The following is a 14,536-nucleotide window of genomic DNA, read 5'->3' on the forward strand; positions in this document are numbered from 1 at the left end:
GCACCAGGTAGCCCGTAAGGACCAGATGAGTAGCCTGCTGGCCTGTTCTAAAAATAGCTCAAATAGCAGCACTTACCAGTGAGCTGCCTCTATTTTTTAAATTGTATTTATTTACTAGCAAGCTAGTCTCGCTTTGCTCGACATTTTTAATTCTAAGAGAGACAAAACTCAAATAGAATTTGAAAATCCAAGAAAATATTTTAAAGACTTGGTCTTCACTTGTTTAAATAAATTCATTAATTGTTTTACTTTGCTTCTTATAACTTTCAGAAAGACAATTTTAGAGAAAAAAATACAACCTTAAAAATGATTTTAGGATTTTTAAACACATATACCTTTTTGCCTTTTAAATTCCTTCCTCTTCTTTCCTGACAATTTAAATCAATGTTAAAGTAAATTTATTTTTTTTATTGTAAAGAATAATAAATACATTTTAATTTATTCTTCATTTTAGCTTCTGTTTTTTCGACGAAGAATATTTGTGAAATATTTCTTCAAACTTATTATGATTAAAATTCAAAAAAATATTATGGCAAATCTAGAAAATCTGTAGAATCACATTTAAATCTTATTTCAAAGTCTTTTGAATTTCTTTTAAAATTTTTGTTCTGAAAAATATAGAAGAAATAATGATTTTTCTTTGTTAGAAATATAGCTTGGTCCAATTTGTTATATATTCTAACAAAGTGCAGATTGGATTTTAACCTATTTAAAACATGTCATCAAAATTCTAAAATTAATCTTAATCAGGAAAAATTACTAATGATGTTCCATAAATTATTTTTTAAATTTTTTCAAAAAGATTCGAATTAGCTAGTTTTTCTCTTCTTTTTTTCGGTTGAATTTTAAATTTTAAGGAGTCGAAATTGGAGATAAACTATGTTTCAAAATGTAATTGTCATTTTTTTCGTGTTTTCTCCTCTTTTAAACCGTTCAATTAAGTGTAAATATCATTAATTATTAATAATAACATAGAGTTGTAAATTGAGCAAATTGGCTATTTCTGGCAATTTATTTAAGTGTGTATCAAACTGGTAGCCCTTCGCATTAATCAGTACCCAAGAAGTAGCTCTTGGTTTAAAAAAGGTTGGTGACCCCTGTCTTAAGTGCACAGGAAGCCAGTGCAGGTGAGCCAGTATAGGCGTAATATGATCAAACTTTCTTGTTCTTGTCAAAAGTCTAGCAGCCACATTTTGTACCAACTGTAATCTTTTAATGCTAGACATAGGGAGACCCGAAAATAATACGTTACAGTAATCGAGACGAGACGTAACGAACCCATGAATAATGATCTCAGCGTCGCTAGTGGACAAAATGGAACGAATTTTAGCGATCTTACGGAGATGAAAGAAGGCCGTTTTAGTGACACTGTTAATGTGTGACTCAAACGAGAGAGTTGGGTCGAAGATAATACCCAGATTCTTTACCGAGTCGCTTTGTGTAATTGTTTGGTTGTCAAATGTTAAGGTGGTATTATTAAATAAATGTCGGTGTCTAGCATTTCTGTTTTCTTGGCGTTGAGTTACAAAAAGTTAGTGGACATCCATTGTTTAATTTCATTAAGACACGCCTCCAGCTGACTACAATCCGGGGTGTTGGTCAGCTTTAGGGGCATGTAAAGTTGGGTGTCATCAGCATAACAGTGAAAGCTAACACCGTATTTGCGTATGATGTCGCCTAGCGGCAGCATGTAATTGCTAAAAAGTGCAAGGCCAAGAACCTAACCCTGGGGAACTCCGCACGTTACCTTAACATAGTCCAATGTCACATTGTTATGGGAGACGCACTGCATCCTGTCAGTAAGATAAGAGTTAAACCAAGACAAGGCTAAGTCTGACATACCAATACGTGTTTTGATACGCTCTAATAAAATATTATGATCGACGGTATCGAAAGCAGTGCTAAGATTGGGGCGGTATGGCGTAGTGGGTAGAGCGGCCGTGCCAGAAACCTGAGGGTTGCAGGTTCGCTCCCCGCCTCTTGACATCCAAATCGCTGCCGTTGTGTCCTTGGGCAGGACACTTCACCCTTGCCCCCGGTGCCGCTCACACTGGTGAATGAATGATGAATGATGAATGAATGATAGGTGGTGGTCGGAGGGGCCGTAGGCGCAAACTGGAAGCCTCGCTTCCGTCAGTCTACCCCAGGGCAGCTGTGGCTACAAATGTAGCTTACCACCACCAGGTGTGAATGAATGATGGGTTCCCACTTCTCTGTGAGCGCTTTGAGTATCTAATAATAGAAAAGCGTGATATAAAATCTAATCCATTATTATTATTATTATTAAGATAAAGAAGCAGCAACATAGATGACGCATCAGAATCCATCGTTAGCAATAGATCATTAGTAATTTTTGCGAGGGCTGTCTCCGTAGAGTGATTTGCCCTGAAACCGGATTGAAAAGGTTCACAGAGATTGTTAGACACTAAGTGTTCATTTAGCTGCTGTGCAACAATTTTTTCGAGGATTTTTGAAATAAAGGGAAGGTGGGACAGTAGTTTACCATGAGGTCAGGATCGAGGTTAGGTCTTTTGAGCAGAGGATGAATACGGCTTTTTTGAATGCTAGGTGAACAGTGCCAGAGGAAAGTGATACGTTTATAATGTTTAGCACTGATGGACCTAATAACAGAGGTGGGACCAAGTCATTGCTTTGCAAGTCACAAGTAAGTCTCAAGTCTTTGCCCTCAAGTCTCGAGTCAAGTCCCGAGTCAAGACAGGCAAGTCCCGAGTCAAGTCCAAAGTCAAGACTGGAAAGTCTCAAGTCAAGTCCCAAGTCCTGCATTTTGAGTTTCGAGTCCTTTTAACCACAGACTAATATATTTACACAGATTGTGTATGCTTTTAAAACGCTGTATTTATTTATTAAAACAAATGCATTTGAAATTGCAGGAAAAAAAATAGTGCTGACATTGCACTTCATAATAGCACTATTAACCAGTTATTTTAAACATTTAACTCATTCCTTTACAGAATAAACCCATTTGAAAAAACAAGTGCAACTGTACTTATTTGTACAAAAGTGTTAACATTGTATTTCCATGGCATATTGCATTGTAACTAGTTCCACAGCAGTTTCTATCCTGTTCTTATCTTATCTCATTGATCTCATCTCATACGGTATGTGTGTTTATGTGTGCGTACACATGAAAAACATAACAAATACGTGAACAAAATAATGAACAGAGTTGTACTTTTTAGATGTCAGGGCCCTATGCAATATGTACATATATTTTTAATATAGTATACATTTTAACTGACCTTTGTTTGACTATGTTTGTCTTTTTGTAGGTGGCTAAAATATACGGTGCTGCTGACCGCCGTCTAACGTTACGTTACTGTGTGCGATACATTGACTAACGCAACGTTATGTACAGGTACCTCATGCAACCCTGCTTAAAAAAATCACTTGAGAAAAAGTATGAATAAGGTAGCGAACTGCAGTGGATGCAACATATTGCCGTGTTTGCAATGACGTTATAACCATAGACATCTATAACTAGACGCATCATTGGCAATTTGGCTGCCATCTTGAAGTGGTGATGAGGAGCCGGCGAACAGCCTAAACTGACAGTTGACAGGTAGAAAACAAAGATGCCGGGCTGGTGTTCAGCGTTTTCCTACTCAAATGAGCGGACTGTTGAAAATAGGAATCGGGGGATTACTTTTCACAAGTAAGATTTAACATTAACGTACTATTGGTTGTATTTTATGAAAATAATATTACCACAGAGTTGAGAAGGAGCAAATATCTTCAATATTTGTATGTGAAAATCACAAATAAATCTTCTGGGGGAGGATGACCCCCCTACAGGGGTTTGGTTTACAAACTTTCAGCCCCACCTAAAACAAAATTCACCAGCCGCCCCTGATTATGATGCATTCTCATTTTAGGCAAAATATAAGACAATACTTTCTTAACAGTATTATTGTAACCAGGAATAAGTCTTCAAGTAACAATATTCAAATACTAACATTGTTGGGTAAGACAGCATTTGGTTTTATTCTAAATCCGGTGAAACAGATTGGTGGTTTTAGCTGATATAAAGACTTTCAGGTGTTTATTTATGTTTAAGTATTTGGCAGACGCTTTTATCCAAAGCGACATACATAAAAAATACATATATAACAATCACTGTAAACATTATCATTTAAGGGAAGAATGTAATAGAAAATATCAATACAAAGTGTCAAGACAGAATAAACTCTCTGCTGCTGCAGCAACAGAGATACAGTCTATAAGATATATAGATATCTAATGTATTCATACATTGTTTATGTAGGATATACGCATGTTTATATAACCTAATAATATTGTTTCTTCAATTTAAAAATAGCTGACCATTTTTTCCCCCCTCTCTGGGATTATATTCCCAGTTTTGATCTCGGACGTCTGTATAAGAATATTATATTACTGTTAAGCAATCTATGAATAATAAAACACGCCAAAACATGTGTCCTTTATCATAGCTACACGTATGACAAAAAAAGCGCGTGAAAATCAGTGGTATTCAGTGAGGTAAGATGAATTAAATGCGCTGACAGTTCATTGCTCCTGCCAAATGAATTGCACTAGTGGAGCGGATCACCACTCCAAGATGGCGGCCCCGCGTCTCGTCTGCGCCTGTAGGCAGTAGCGCTCCATGCTGCGTCTACTTATAAGATGTCTATGGTTATAACGTTAGCAGTGAGTTTACAGCCTCACTGATTTAAATACACAGCAAATAAAAGTCACGTTACTTAGCCAATAAACGTTAGCTTACATTCAAAACTTACCCTTCTTTGTGCAACTTCAAATGTCGAACGAAGTTGGAAGTTGTTACGTCTCCGTCTGTAATATTCGAACCGCGTGATTTGCATAGGGCTATTCGTTTTTTGTTGACCGAGTCGTAGTTTTAATACCCGAACAAAATTAACTTTGGCATAATTGTTTCTCACTGCCGCATTGTTTGACAATTCTTCTTCATTGGTTGTCCTGCAATTTGATTGGATGAGAGCTGTGGGATGAAAACAACGTAGATCTAATTTGATTGGCTGTTGTAGTGAGAGCACACCAGCTGACAGGAACAACACGCTGATAGACACAGACAAAGAAAAGGAAAAATACGGAGCGGCGCGCTCCCAAATAACTTTTTTATCTTTGGGTTTTGGGGAAAGTAGCAAGTCATGTCAAGTCAAAAGGCTCAAGACCAAGTGAAGTCACAAGTCATTGATGTTAAAGTCTAAGTCGAGTTGCAAGTCTCTTTACATTTTGTCAAGTCGAGTCCAAAGTCATCAAATTCATGACTCGAGTCTGACTCGAGTCCAAGTCATGTGACTCGAGTCCACACCTCTGCCTAATAATACAAAAAGCTCCTTGATAAGTTTCCCAGGAAGTGGGTCAAGTAAACATGTTGTTTGTTTTATCCCACTTACACGCCGTAATAATTCCTCTAAAGTTATTTCATCAAAAAGAGAGAGACTATTTTGGAGGGCAGTATCCGTCGTATATACAGTCGTATCTGTGTTAATAGAACCCAGTTGTAGCTGGGATGCGTTGTCTTTAATATCCTTTCTAATGAGTTCAATTTTCTTATCAAAGAAATTCATAAAGTCATCTGCCGAGTGGGTGGAGCTACTGGGAGGAGTCCCTTGTTGGGTTAGCGATGCTACTGTACTAAACAAAAATTTAGGATAATTTTTGTTGAGGCAGATGAGATTTGAGTAATATTTAGCTTTAGCTAAGGTAAGCATGCGTTTATAAGTTATTAAACTATCACTCTACGCTTGATGGAAAACCTCAAGTTTAGTCGCGCGCCATTTGCGTTCCAGCTTTTCACATGATAATTTATGAGCTCTAGTTTCTTCTGTAAACCATGGGGTACGCCTTTTAGGGGTCCTTTTTGGCTTTAGCGGTGCTATACAATCAATGGTTTCGCGCAGGGCGTCGTCAAAGTTGTTAGTGAAGTTATCAATAGAGCCGACATAATTTGGGAATGGTGCCATTACCGAAGGCAGTAGGTCAGCAAGAGTCATCGTTGAGGCAGCATTAATGTTGCGGCTGCTATAGCAGTTGTTATTATTATTATTAGCTTGTTGACAATGAGTCAGAACTTCGAATTTTATAAGGTAATGATCGGACATTACTTTAGTATACGGGAGTATCATAACTTTGGAGGTGGTGACACCCCTGACAAGCACTAGATCTATCGTATTACCATTGCGATGCGTGGGTTCATTTATTATTTGTGTAAGACCATAGCTATCAATTATAGTCTGGAGCGCCGCACACTGAGGGTCCGACGGGGTATTCATATGGATATTAAAGTCCCCCATTATGATTATATTGTCGGCGTGCGTCACTAGATTGGCAACGAACTCTGAGAATTCACTGATAAAGTCCGAATAGGGCCCTGGGGGCGGTAGATAACAGCCAGGTTTGAGAGGCAGCGGTGTGACAGACCTCATAGTAAGCCCCTCAAACGATTTATATTTATTATTTAGGTTAGGGGTAAGGTTAAAGTTTTCATTGTATATTAGTGCAACCCCCCCATCCCTTTGAAGGGGACGGGCAATATGTGCATTCGTATAGTTAGGAGGAGATGCCTCTAGCGCAAAAAAATCATCTGGTTTGAGCCAGGTTTCGCTGAGACCAATGACGTTAAGATTGTTGTCTCTAATGACATCATTAACTAATAACGTTTTGGGAGACAATGATCTTATGTTTAAAAAGCCCATATTATAGGTATTGGGCTGTTTTGACGAGTTTTTGTTGAAATTATCCATAGTAGCAATATTAATAATGTTGCGTTTATTATGCGTAGTGCACTTTAAATAGTTTCGACCATATCTAAGAATTGATATGACGGGAATTTTCAGATTGTTTGCTTGGTGCTGCGATAAACTGAACGCATCATAATTTGCCACCTCAGTAGAATGCGTGTCTACCTCTGACACAATCACAACAGAAAAAACATTATGTGAGTTGTGTATTATTCTAAGAGAATTGCTATGTGTGCAGAGATTATCCAGCCTGGCGCTGGCTAGTTCTAGCTTAACTGACTCCTCACCTGGACTAGCAGACTCTGTAATTGCCTGTGACCGGGCTTGCTCTAGTGTAGTTAGTCAAGTGTGACTCAAACAGTAGTCTATGTTCCTAGCCAGGATGATGGCGCCTTCCTGGTTAGGGTGAAGGCCGTCTCTCATCAGCAAGCCTGGTTTGCCCCAGAAAGAGGGCCAATTGTCAATAAACATTAGTCCCTGTTGCTTACAGAAGATAGACAGCCACTTGTTAAGCGAGACTAATCTGCTATACCTCTCATCATTGCCTCTCGCAGGCAGAAGGCTAGAGACAATTACTCGATGCCTGGACATCTTTCTAGCGAGATCACAAGTCCTGGCTATGTTTTTCTTTGTAATCTCTGACTGTCTCATCCTAGTGTCATTGGAGCCAACGTGTACAACTATATTCGCATAACTAGTGGTGCGATTAGCCTGTCGTACGTGTTTACTAGGCCTGTTGCGAGTTAGCTCCCTAAGATTAGCTTCAATGTCAGGTGCTCTGGCCCCAGCAATACACTTAATTGTGGCTGGTTTGCTAAGCTTTATGTTTCAGGTGATGGAGTCCCCTATGACTAAGGTGCGGTGCCCGGTAGACTTGGGTGTAGGACTAGCTAAAGGGCTAAATCTATTATGCGTCTCGACCGGTACACCGTAGCTTATAGATCGCTTAGGACTGCTATAAACTGGGCTAGTTAGCTCGCTACAGCTAACGCTAGCAGATGTGTCCGCAACATCTAAAGTTACGAGATTACTCTGCTCTAACTGGCGGACACGGCCCTCTAACAGAGCCAGCCTATCCATGAGTAAGGCGCACGAAGCGCAGGAAGCCATATTCACGGTATTTTTTCTCACCGAGTGAAGTTCCTGCTGTCTTCCGGGAAGTGGTCGCGATGTGCGGGAGTAGATTCCTTCCGACCGACGACCGGCGCCGCCTTTCTCCGCGCTAGCTTCGTTAGCTTAGCAGCTAGCTAGCTGAGGGAGGGGTGGTGAGACAGAGATCGGGGGATTTGCAAGTTAAATAAGACTACTAAATATGTTTGGGAAGTAGTAAAGTAAGCTGCAAAACAATTAAAAGTGCACAGCTAGAACAATACTTAGCTTTTTCGCAACAGCGAGCAGTCAGCAAGTCACTGCGAACCGGAACCGGAACCTGTATATACATATATATATATATATATATATATATATATATATATATATATATATATATATATATATATATATATATATATATATATATATATATATATATATATATATATATATATATATATATATATGTATATATATGTATATATATGTATATATATATATCAGTGGCGTGCAGTCACTAGAGGCAGGGGAGGCACGGCCTCACCTGCCATCATGGAAAGAAAAAAAAAAGAAAAAGAAAAAAAAATTTATTAAATTGTTATATGTATCCAGTGATTATACTAAAGTTATTTTCCATTTAACTTCACCAGTTTTAGATTATTTTTATTTTTATTTTCACATTTGCCGTTCAAATACTGAGAAGAGACGGTGCGGTGATCACTGCGTTGTGCCTCAACATGGATTGTGCACAATGACTCGGCTAACTGCTGGCCTGCTGTGCAGTGAGACCGTATTGCTATATGAATTATATTATACATTTCCATAATTTAGTTAGCTGAGGTATATAATGTACAGTGTATTTTGTCAACAACTGTATGTGTGTAAAGTATTTCTTGTGCTGAGCGATCATAAATCTGCTGCGGAGACACACTGGCTGAGGCTCGTCTCATAACCCCGCCTCCTGGTGCCAAGCCCCTCCGCCGCAGAATGCACCGCCCGACGGGAGCGCCGCGGCCACACCAACCGAAGCCCACACCCAAACCCTCCACGTGCAAGACCGAATCCACTCAAAAAAAGTCACTTAACAAGAAGCCAAAAAGTGCAAAAACAACAATGCTCGCGCTGCAGGAGCCGCGAACGACCGCAGGGACACAACATTAGGTACACCTGCACTGCAGGTTCATATGTTTTTAAATTTGACTGTGATGATGCAGTCGTGCCTCACCAGACATTAACCTCACCGCACGCCACTGATATACACACACACATATATATATATATATATATATATATATATATATATATATATATATATATATATATATATATATATATATATATATATATATATATATATATATATATATATATATATATATATATATATATGTGTGTCTATATGTATATTTATGTATATTTATATGTATGTATTCATGTAAATATACACATATGTATGTATATTCATATATATATATATACATATATATCTATATACACATATGTATATGTATATTAACATAGATATGTGAATATATATAATGTATATATATATTATATGTATATTATATGTATACATATATATGTATTTATACATATACATTTGTGTGTATATATACATATATATACAAATATACACACATATATACATATATACATATATATATATATATATATATATATATATATATATATATATATATATATATATATATATACAAATATACAGACATATATACATATATACATACATACATACATATATATATACATTTGTATATATATACATTTGTATATATATATATATATATATATATATATATATATATATATATATATATATATATATATATATATATATATATATATATATATATATATATATATATATATATATATATATATATATATATATACATACAAACCCCGTTTCCATATGAGTTGGGAAATTGTGTTGGATGTAAATATAAACAGAATACAATGATTTGCAAATAATTTTCAACCCACATTCACTTAATATGCTACAAAAACAACATATTTTGATGTTCAAACTGATAAACTTTTTTTTTTTTGCAAATAATCATTAACTTTAGAATTTGATGCCAGCAACACGTGACAAAGAAGTTGGGAAAGGTGGCAATAAATACTGATAAAGTTGAGGAATGCTCATCAAACACTTATTTGGAACATCCCACAGGTGAACAGGCTAATTAGGAACTTGTGGGTGCCATGATTGGATATAAAAGCAGCTTCCATGAAATGCTCAGTCATTGACAAACAAGGATGGGGCATGGGTCACCACTTTGTCGACAAATGCGTGAGCAAATTGTTGAACAGTTTAAGAAAAACCTTTCTCAACCAGCTATTGCAAGGAATTTAGGGATTTCACCATCTACGGTCCGTAATATCATCAAAGGCTTCAGAGAATCTGGAGAAATCACTACACGTAAGCAGCTAAGCCCGTGACCTTCGATCCCTCAGGCATCAACAATCCCCTCAGGCATCAACAAGTGACATCATGTGTAAAAGATATCACCACATGGGCTCAGGAACACTTCAGAAACCCACTGTCAGTAACTACAGTTGGTCGCTACATCTGTAAGTGCAAGTTAAAACTCTCCTATGCAAGGCGAAAACCATTTATCAACAACACCCAGAAACGCTGTCGGCTTCGCTGGGCCTGATCTCATCTAAGATGGAAAAGTGTTCTGTGGTCCGACGAGTCCACATTTCAAATTATTTTTGGAAACTGTGGACGTCATGTCCTCCGGACCAAAGAGGAAAAGAACCATCCGGATTGTTATAGGCGCAATATTGAAAAGCCAGCATCTGTGATGGTATGGGGGTGTATTAGTGCCCAAGACATGGGTAACTTACACATCTGTGAAGGCGCCATTAATGCTGAAAGGTACATGCAGGTTTTGGAGCAACATATGTTGCCATCCAAGCAACGTTACCATGGACGCCCCTGCTTATTTCAGCAAGACAATGCCAATCCACGTGTTACATCAACGTGGCTTCATAGTAAAAGAGTGCGGGTACTAGACTGGCCTGCCTGTAGTCCAGACCTGTCTCCCATTGAAAATGTGTGGCGCATTATGAAGCCTAAAATACCACAATGGAGACCCCCGGACTGCTGAACAACTTAAGCTGTACATCAAGCAAGAATGGGAAATAATTCCACCTGAGAAACTTAAAAAATGTGTCTCCTCAGTTCCCAAACGTTTACTGAGTGTTGTTAAAAGGAAAGGCCATGTAACACAGTGGTGAACATGCCCTTTCCCAACTACTTTGGCACGTGTTGCAGCCATGAAATTCTAAGTTAATTAGTATTTGCAAAAAAAAAAAAAAGTTTATGAGTTTGAACATCAAGAGCCTACTGAAACCCACTATTACCGACCACGCAGTCTGATAGTTTATATATCAATGATGAAATCTTAACATTGCAACACATGCCAATACAGCCGGGTTAACTTATAAAGTGGAATTTTAAATTTCCCGCGAAACTTCCGGTTGAAAACGTCTATGTATGATGTGTGCGCGTGACGTCAATCGTTGAAACGGAAGTATTCGGACACATTGTATCCAATACAAAAAGCTCGGTTTTTATCGCAAAATTCCAGAGTATTCTGGACAACTGTGTTGGTGAATCTTTTGCAATTTGTTTAATGAACAATGAAGACTGCAAAGAAGAAAGTTGTAGGTGGTATCGGTGTATTAGCGGCTGGCTGTAGCAACACAACCAGGAGGACTTTGACTTGGAAAGCAGACGCGCTATCCGACGCTAGCCGCCGACCGCATTGATGATCGGGTGAAGTCCTTCGTCGCTCCGTCGATCGCTGGAACGCAGGTGAGCACGGGTGTTGATGAGCAGATGAGGGCTGCCTGGCGTAGGTGGATAGCTAATGTTTTTAGCATAGCTCTGTGAGGTCCGTTTGCTAAGTTAGTTTCAATGGTGTCGTTAGCAACAGCATTGTTAAGCTTCGCCAGGCTGGAAAGCATTAACCGTGTAGTTACAGGTAATAGTTTTGTTGATTTTCTGTCTATCCTTCCAGTCAGGGGTTTATTTCTTTTATTTCTATCTGCAGTTAAGCCCGATGCTATCATTCGCGTTCTCGACTCTTATTTTCAAGAGGATATAGTATCCGAGGTGGTTTGAAATACAAATCCATGATCCACAATAGAAAAAGGAGAGAGTGTGGAATCCAATGAGCCAGCTTGTACCTAAGTTACGGTCAGAGCGAAAAAAGATGCATCCTGGACTGCACTCTAGTCCTTCACTTTCACGTTCCTCATCCACGAATCTTTCATCCTGGCTCAAATTAATGGGGTAATCGTCGCTTTCTCGGTCCGAATCGCTCTCGCTGCTGGTGTAAACAACGGGGAAATGTGAGGAGCCTTTCAACCTGTGACGTCACGCTACTTCCGGTACAGGCAAGGCTTTTTTTTATCAGCGACCAAAAGTTGCGAACTTTATCGTCGATGTTCTCTACTAAATCCTTTCAGCAAAAATATGGCAATATCGCAAAATGATCAAGTATGACACATAGAATGGATCTGCTATCCCTGTTTAAATAAAAAAAAAATCATTTCATGAATAATATCCTTAGATTAACATTCTTAATAAATGGCAGTAAAATAAGCACACATCTGATTGAGGAGTCAGAGTGTTGCAACCTGGCATTTACACAATGTGTGGCGTTGGGGTTGTCCGACTTTTTGTGTGGCCATAAACGCAGCACTGGCTAAGTGCCATGAGTGCGTGTGTTGGTGCAGGTGAGACAGAGCGAGCGGCTTCTGTTGAAACGACGGATGATAACGTTGGTTTAAGCCTGGTTTGTATGGCAGAAAATGACCAGTTTTTATAGATAAAAGTTTTTTTACTCATGTTTTTGGTGTGGTTACAAACAGTTTTGCTCAATAAAGTGAATTCCTGTCCGTAAAGTGTCTCGACAGACGATAATTGAACTGTGTTGACAAAGATTGTTTTATTCATTGGGGCCACTCTTGTTGTCACCTGTCACTCACAGAGTTGCATTGCAAAATCATACAGAATAAACTGTAATGTGTTTATTTTGTTTAAAGTTCAGATGGGATTTTTGATTTTCTGCGCGGCATTAATTTGCTGTGCGCAGAGGATGCGTGAGCAGTGCGCAATTGCGCAGGCGCGCAAGTTAGAGGGAACGTTATATATACCGCTGTAGTCAGCGGTATAGCTCGGTTGGTAGAGCGGCCGTGCCAGCAACTTGAGGGTTGCAGGTTCGATCCCCGCTTCCGCCATCCTAGTCACTGCCGTTGTGTCCTTGGGCAAGACACTTTACCCACCTGCTCCCAGTGCCACCCACACTGGTTTGAATGTAACTTAGATATTGGGTTTCACTATGTAAAGCGCTTTGAGTCACTTGAGAAAAAGCGCTATATAAATGTAATTCACTTCACTTCACTTCAACGTTGCTTGCAGCAGCGCTGACTACAGTGTTGTGGTTGGCATTATATGTAATATGCAAGTGCTGGGACTCTCTCAAACGCATCCTCTTGTGCTGTAGCCCACAGCAACCACTTTCCTTCCTGAGCAGGGGAGGTGATGGGATGCGGCTCTGAAGAGAGGCCGGGCAGCAACTTTCCCACCTAGTTGAAGAGACCCAGTACCTGTTCAAGCTCCGTAATATTGGTTGGAGTTGGCATGTGTGTAATAGTTTAACTTTTTCACTATCAGGTTTTAAGCTGTCTACACTTATGATGTGGCCAGAATACTGTATCTCTGTTTTTCCAAAATGACACTTGGCCTTGTTTAACTTTAAACCGCTGTCCTTTATGGTCTTCAGCATAGCCTTGAGGCAGCTGTCGTGCTCTTTCTTTGTTGCTCCATACACGAGTATGTCATCCATTAACACGACAACTCCATCATGATCCTTTAACAATGTTGAGATTTGTCTCTGGAAGATTGCCGGAGTGGTATGTGATACCAAAGAGCAGACGTCGGAAGCAGAATATTCCCATCGCAGATAAGAAGGTCTTCAGCTTTTGGGTAGCTGCGTCCAAAGGGATGTGCCAAAATCCACAGGAAGCGTCGAGGGTTGAAAACACTTTAGGTCTGGCCAATTGGGAGCAATATCCTTTAATGTTGGTAGGATGGTCCTCTCGCGTTTACCTGTCTTATTTAAACGTTTTAGATGGACACACACTCGCACTCGCTGTTTGTTTTCTTCTCTACAGGAACCACGGAGCACACCAATCTGAGGACACTGTAACTCAATGATGCCCATAGCCAGCATGCACTCAAGTTCAGCCTTAACTTTAGGCCGGAGGGTAAATGGGATGCGGCGTGGTGTAGTCAGTGAGTAGGATTCACAGTCAGTTTTTAGTTAAATTTTTACAGGGTCACATTTAAGTAGACCAATATCCCCAAACACGTCACTTAACATTACAGTGTCCATGCTATCAACTCTCATGACCAGCCCCATTTTTGTGGCAACACAACGGTCCCCAAAAGTTGTGAGTGTATGGCCCTTTAGTTGCAGTAACCCAAAATCTGTATATCTGCCCCTTGTACTCACTTGTCGTCAGGAATATTCCAATACACTTAACTTCCCCGTCAGGGCTGGTAATGGGTCCCTGCTATGCAGTCGACCAGCTGTGTGTGTTATGACAGCTTCCTTTATGCACCCTGTGACATTGATTGATTG

Source organism: Entelurus aequoreus, linkage group LG15 (genome assembly GCF_033978785.1).
Source record: "Entelurus aequoreus isolate RoL-2023_Sb linkage group LG15, RoL_Eaeq_v1.1, whole genome shotgun sequence".
Classification (NCBI taxonomy): Eukaryota; Metazoa; Chordata; class Actinopteri; order Syngnathiformes; family Syngnathidae; genus Entelurus; species Entelurus aequoreus.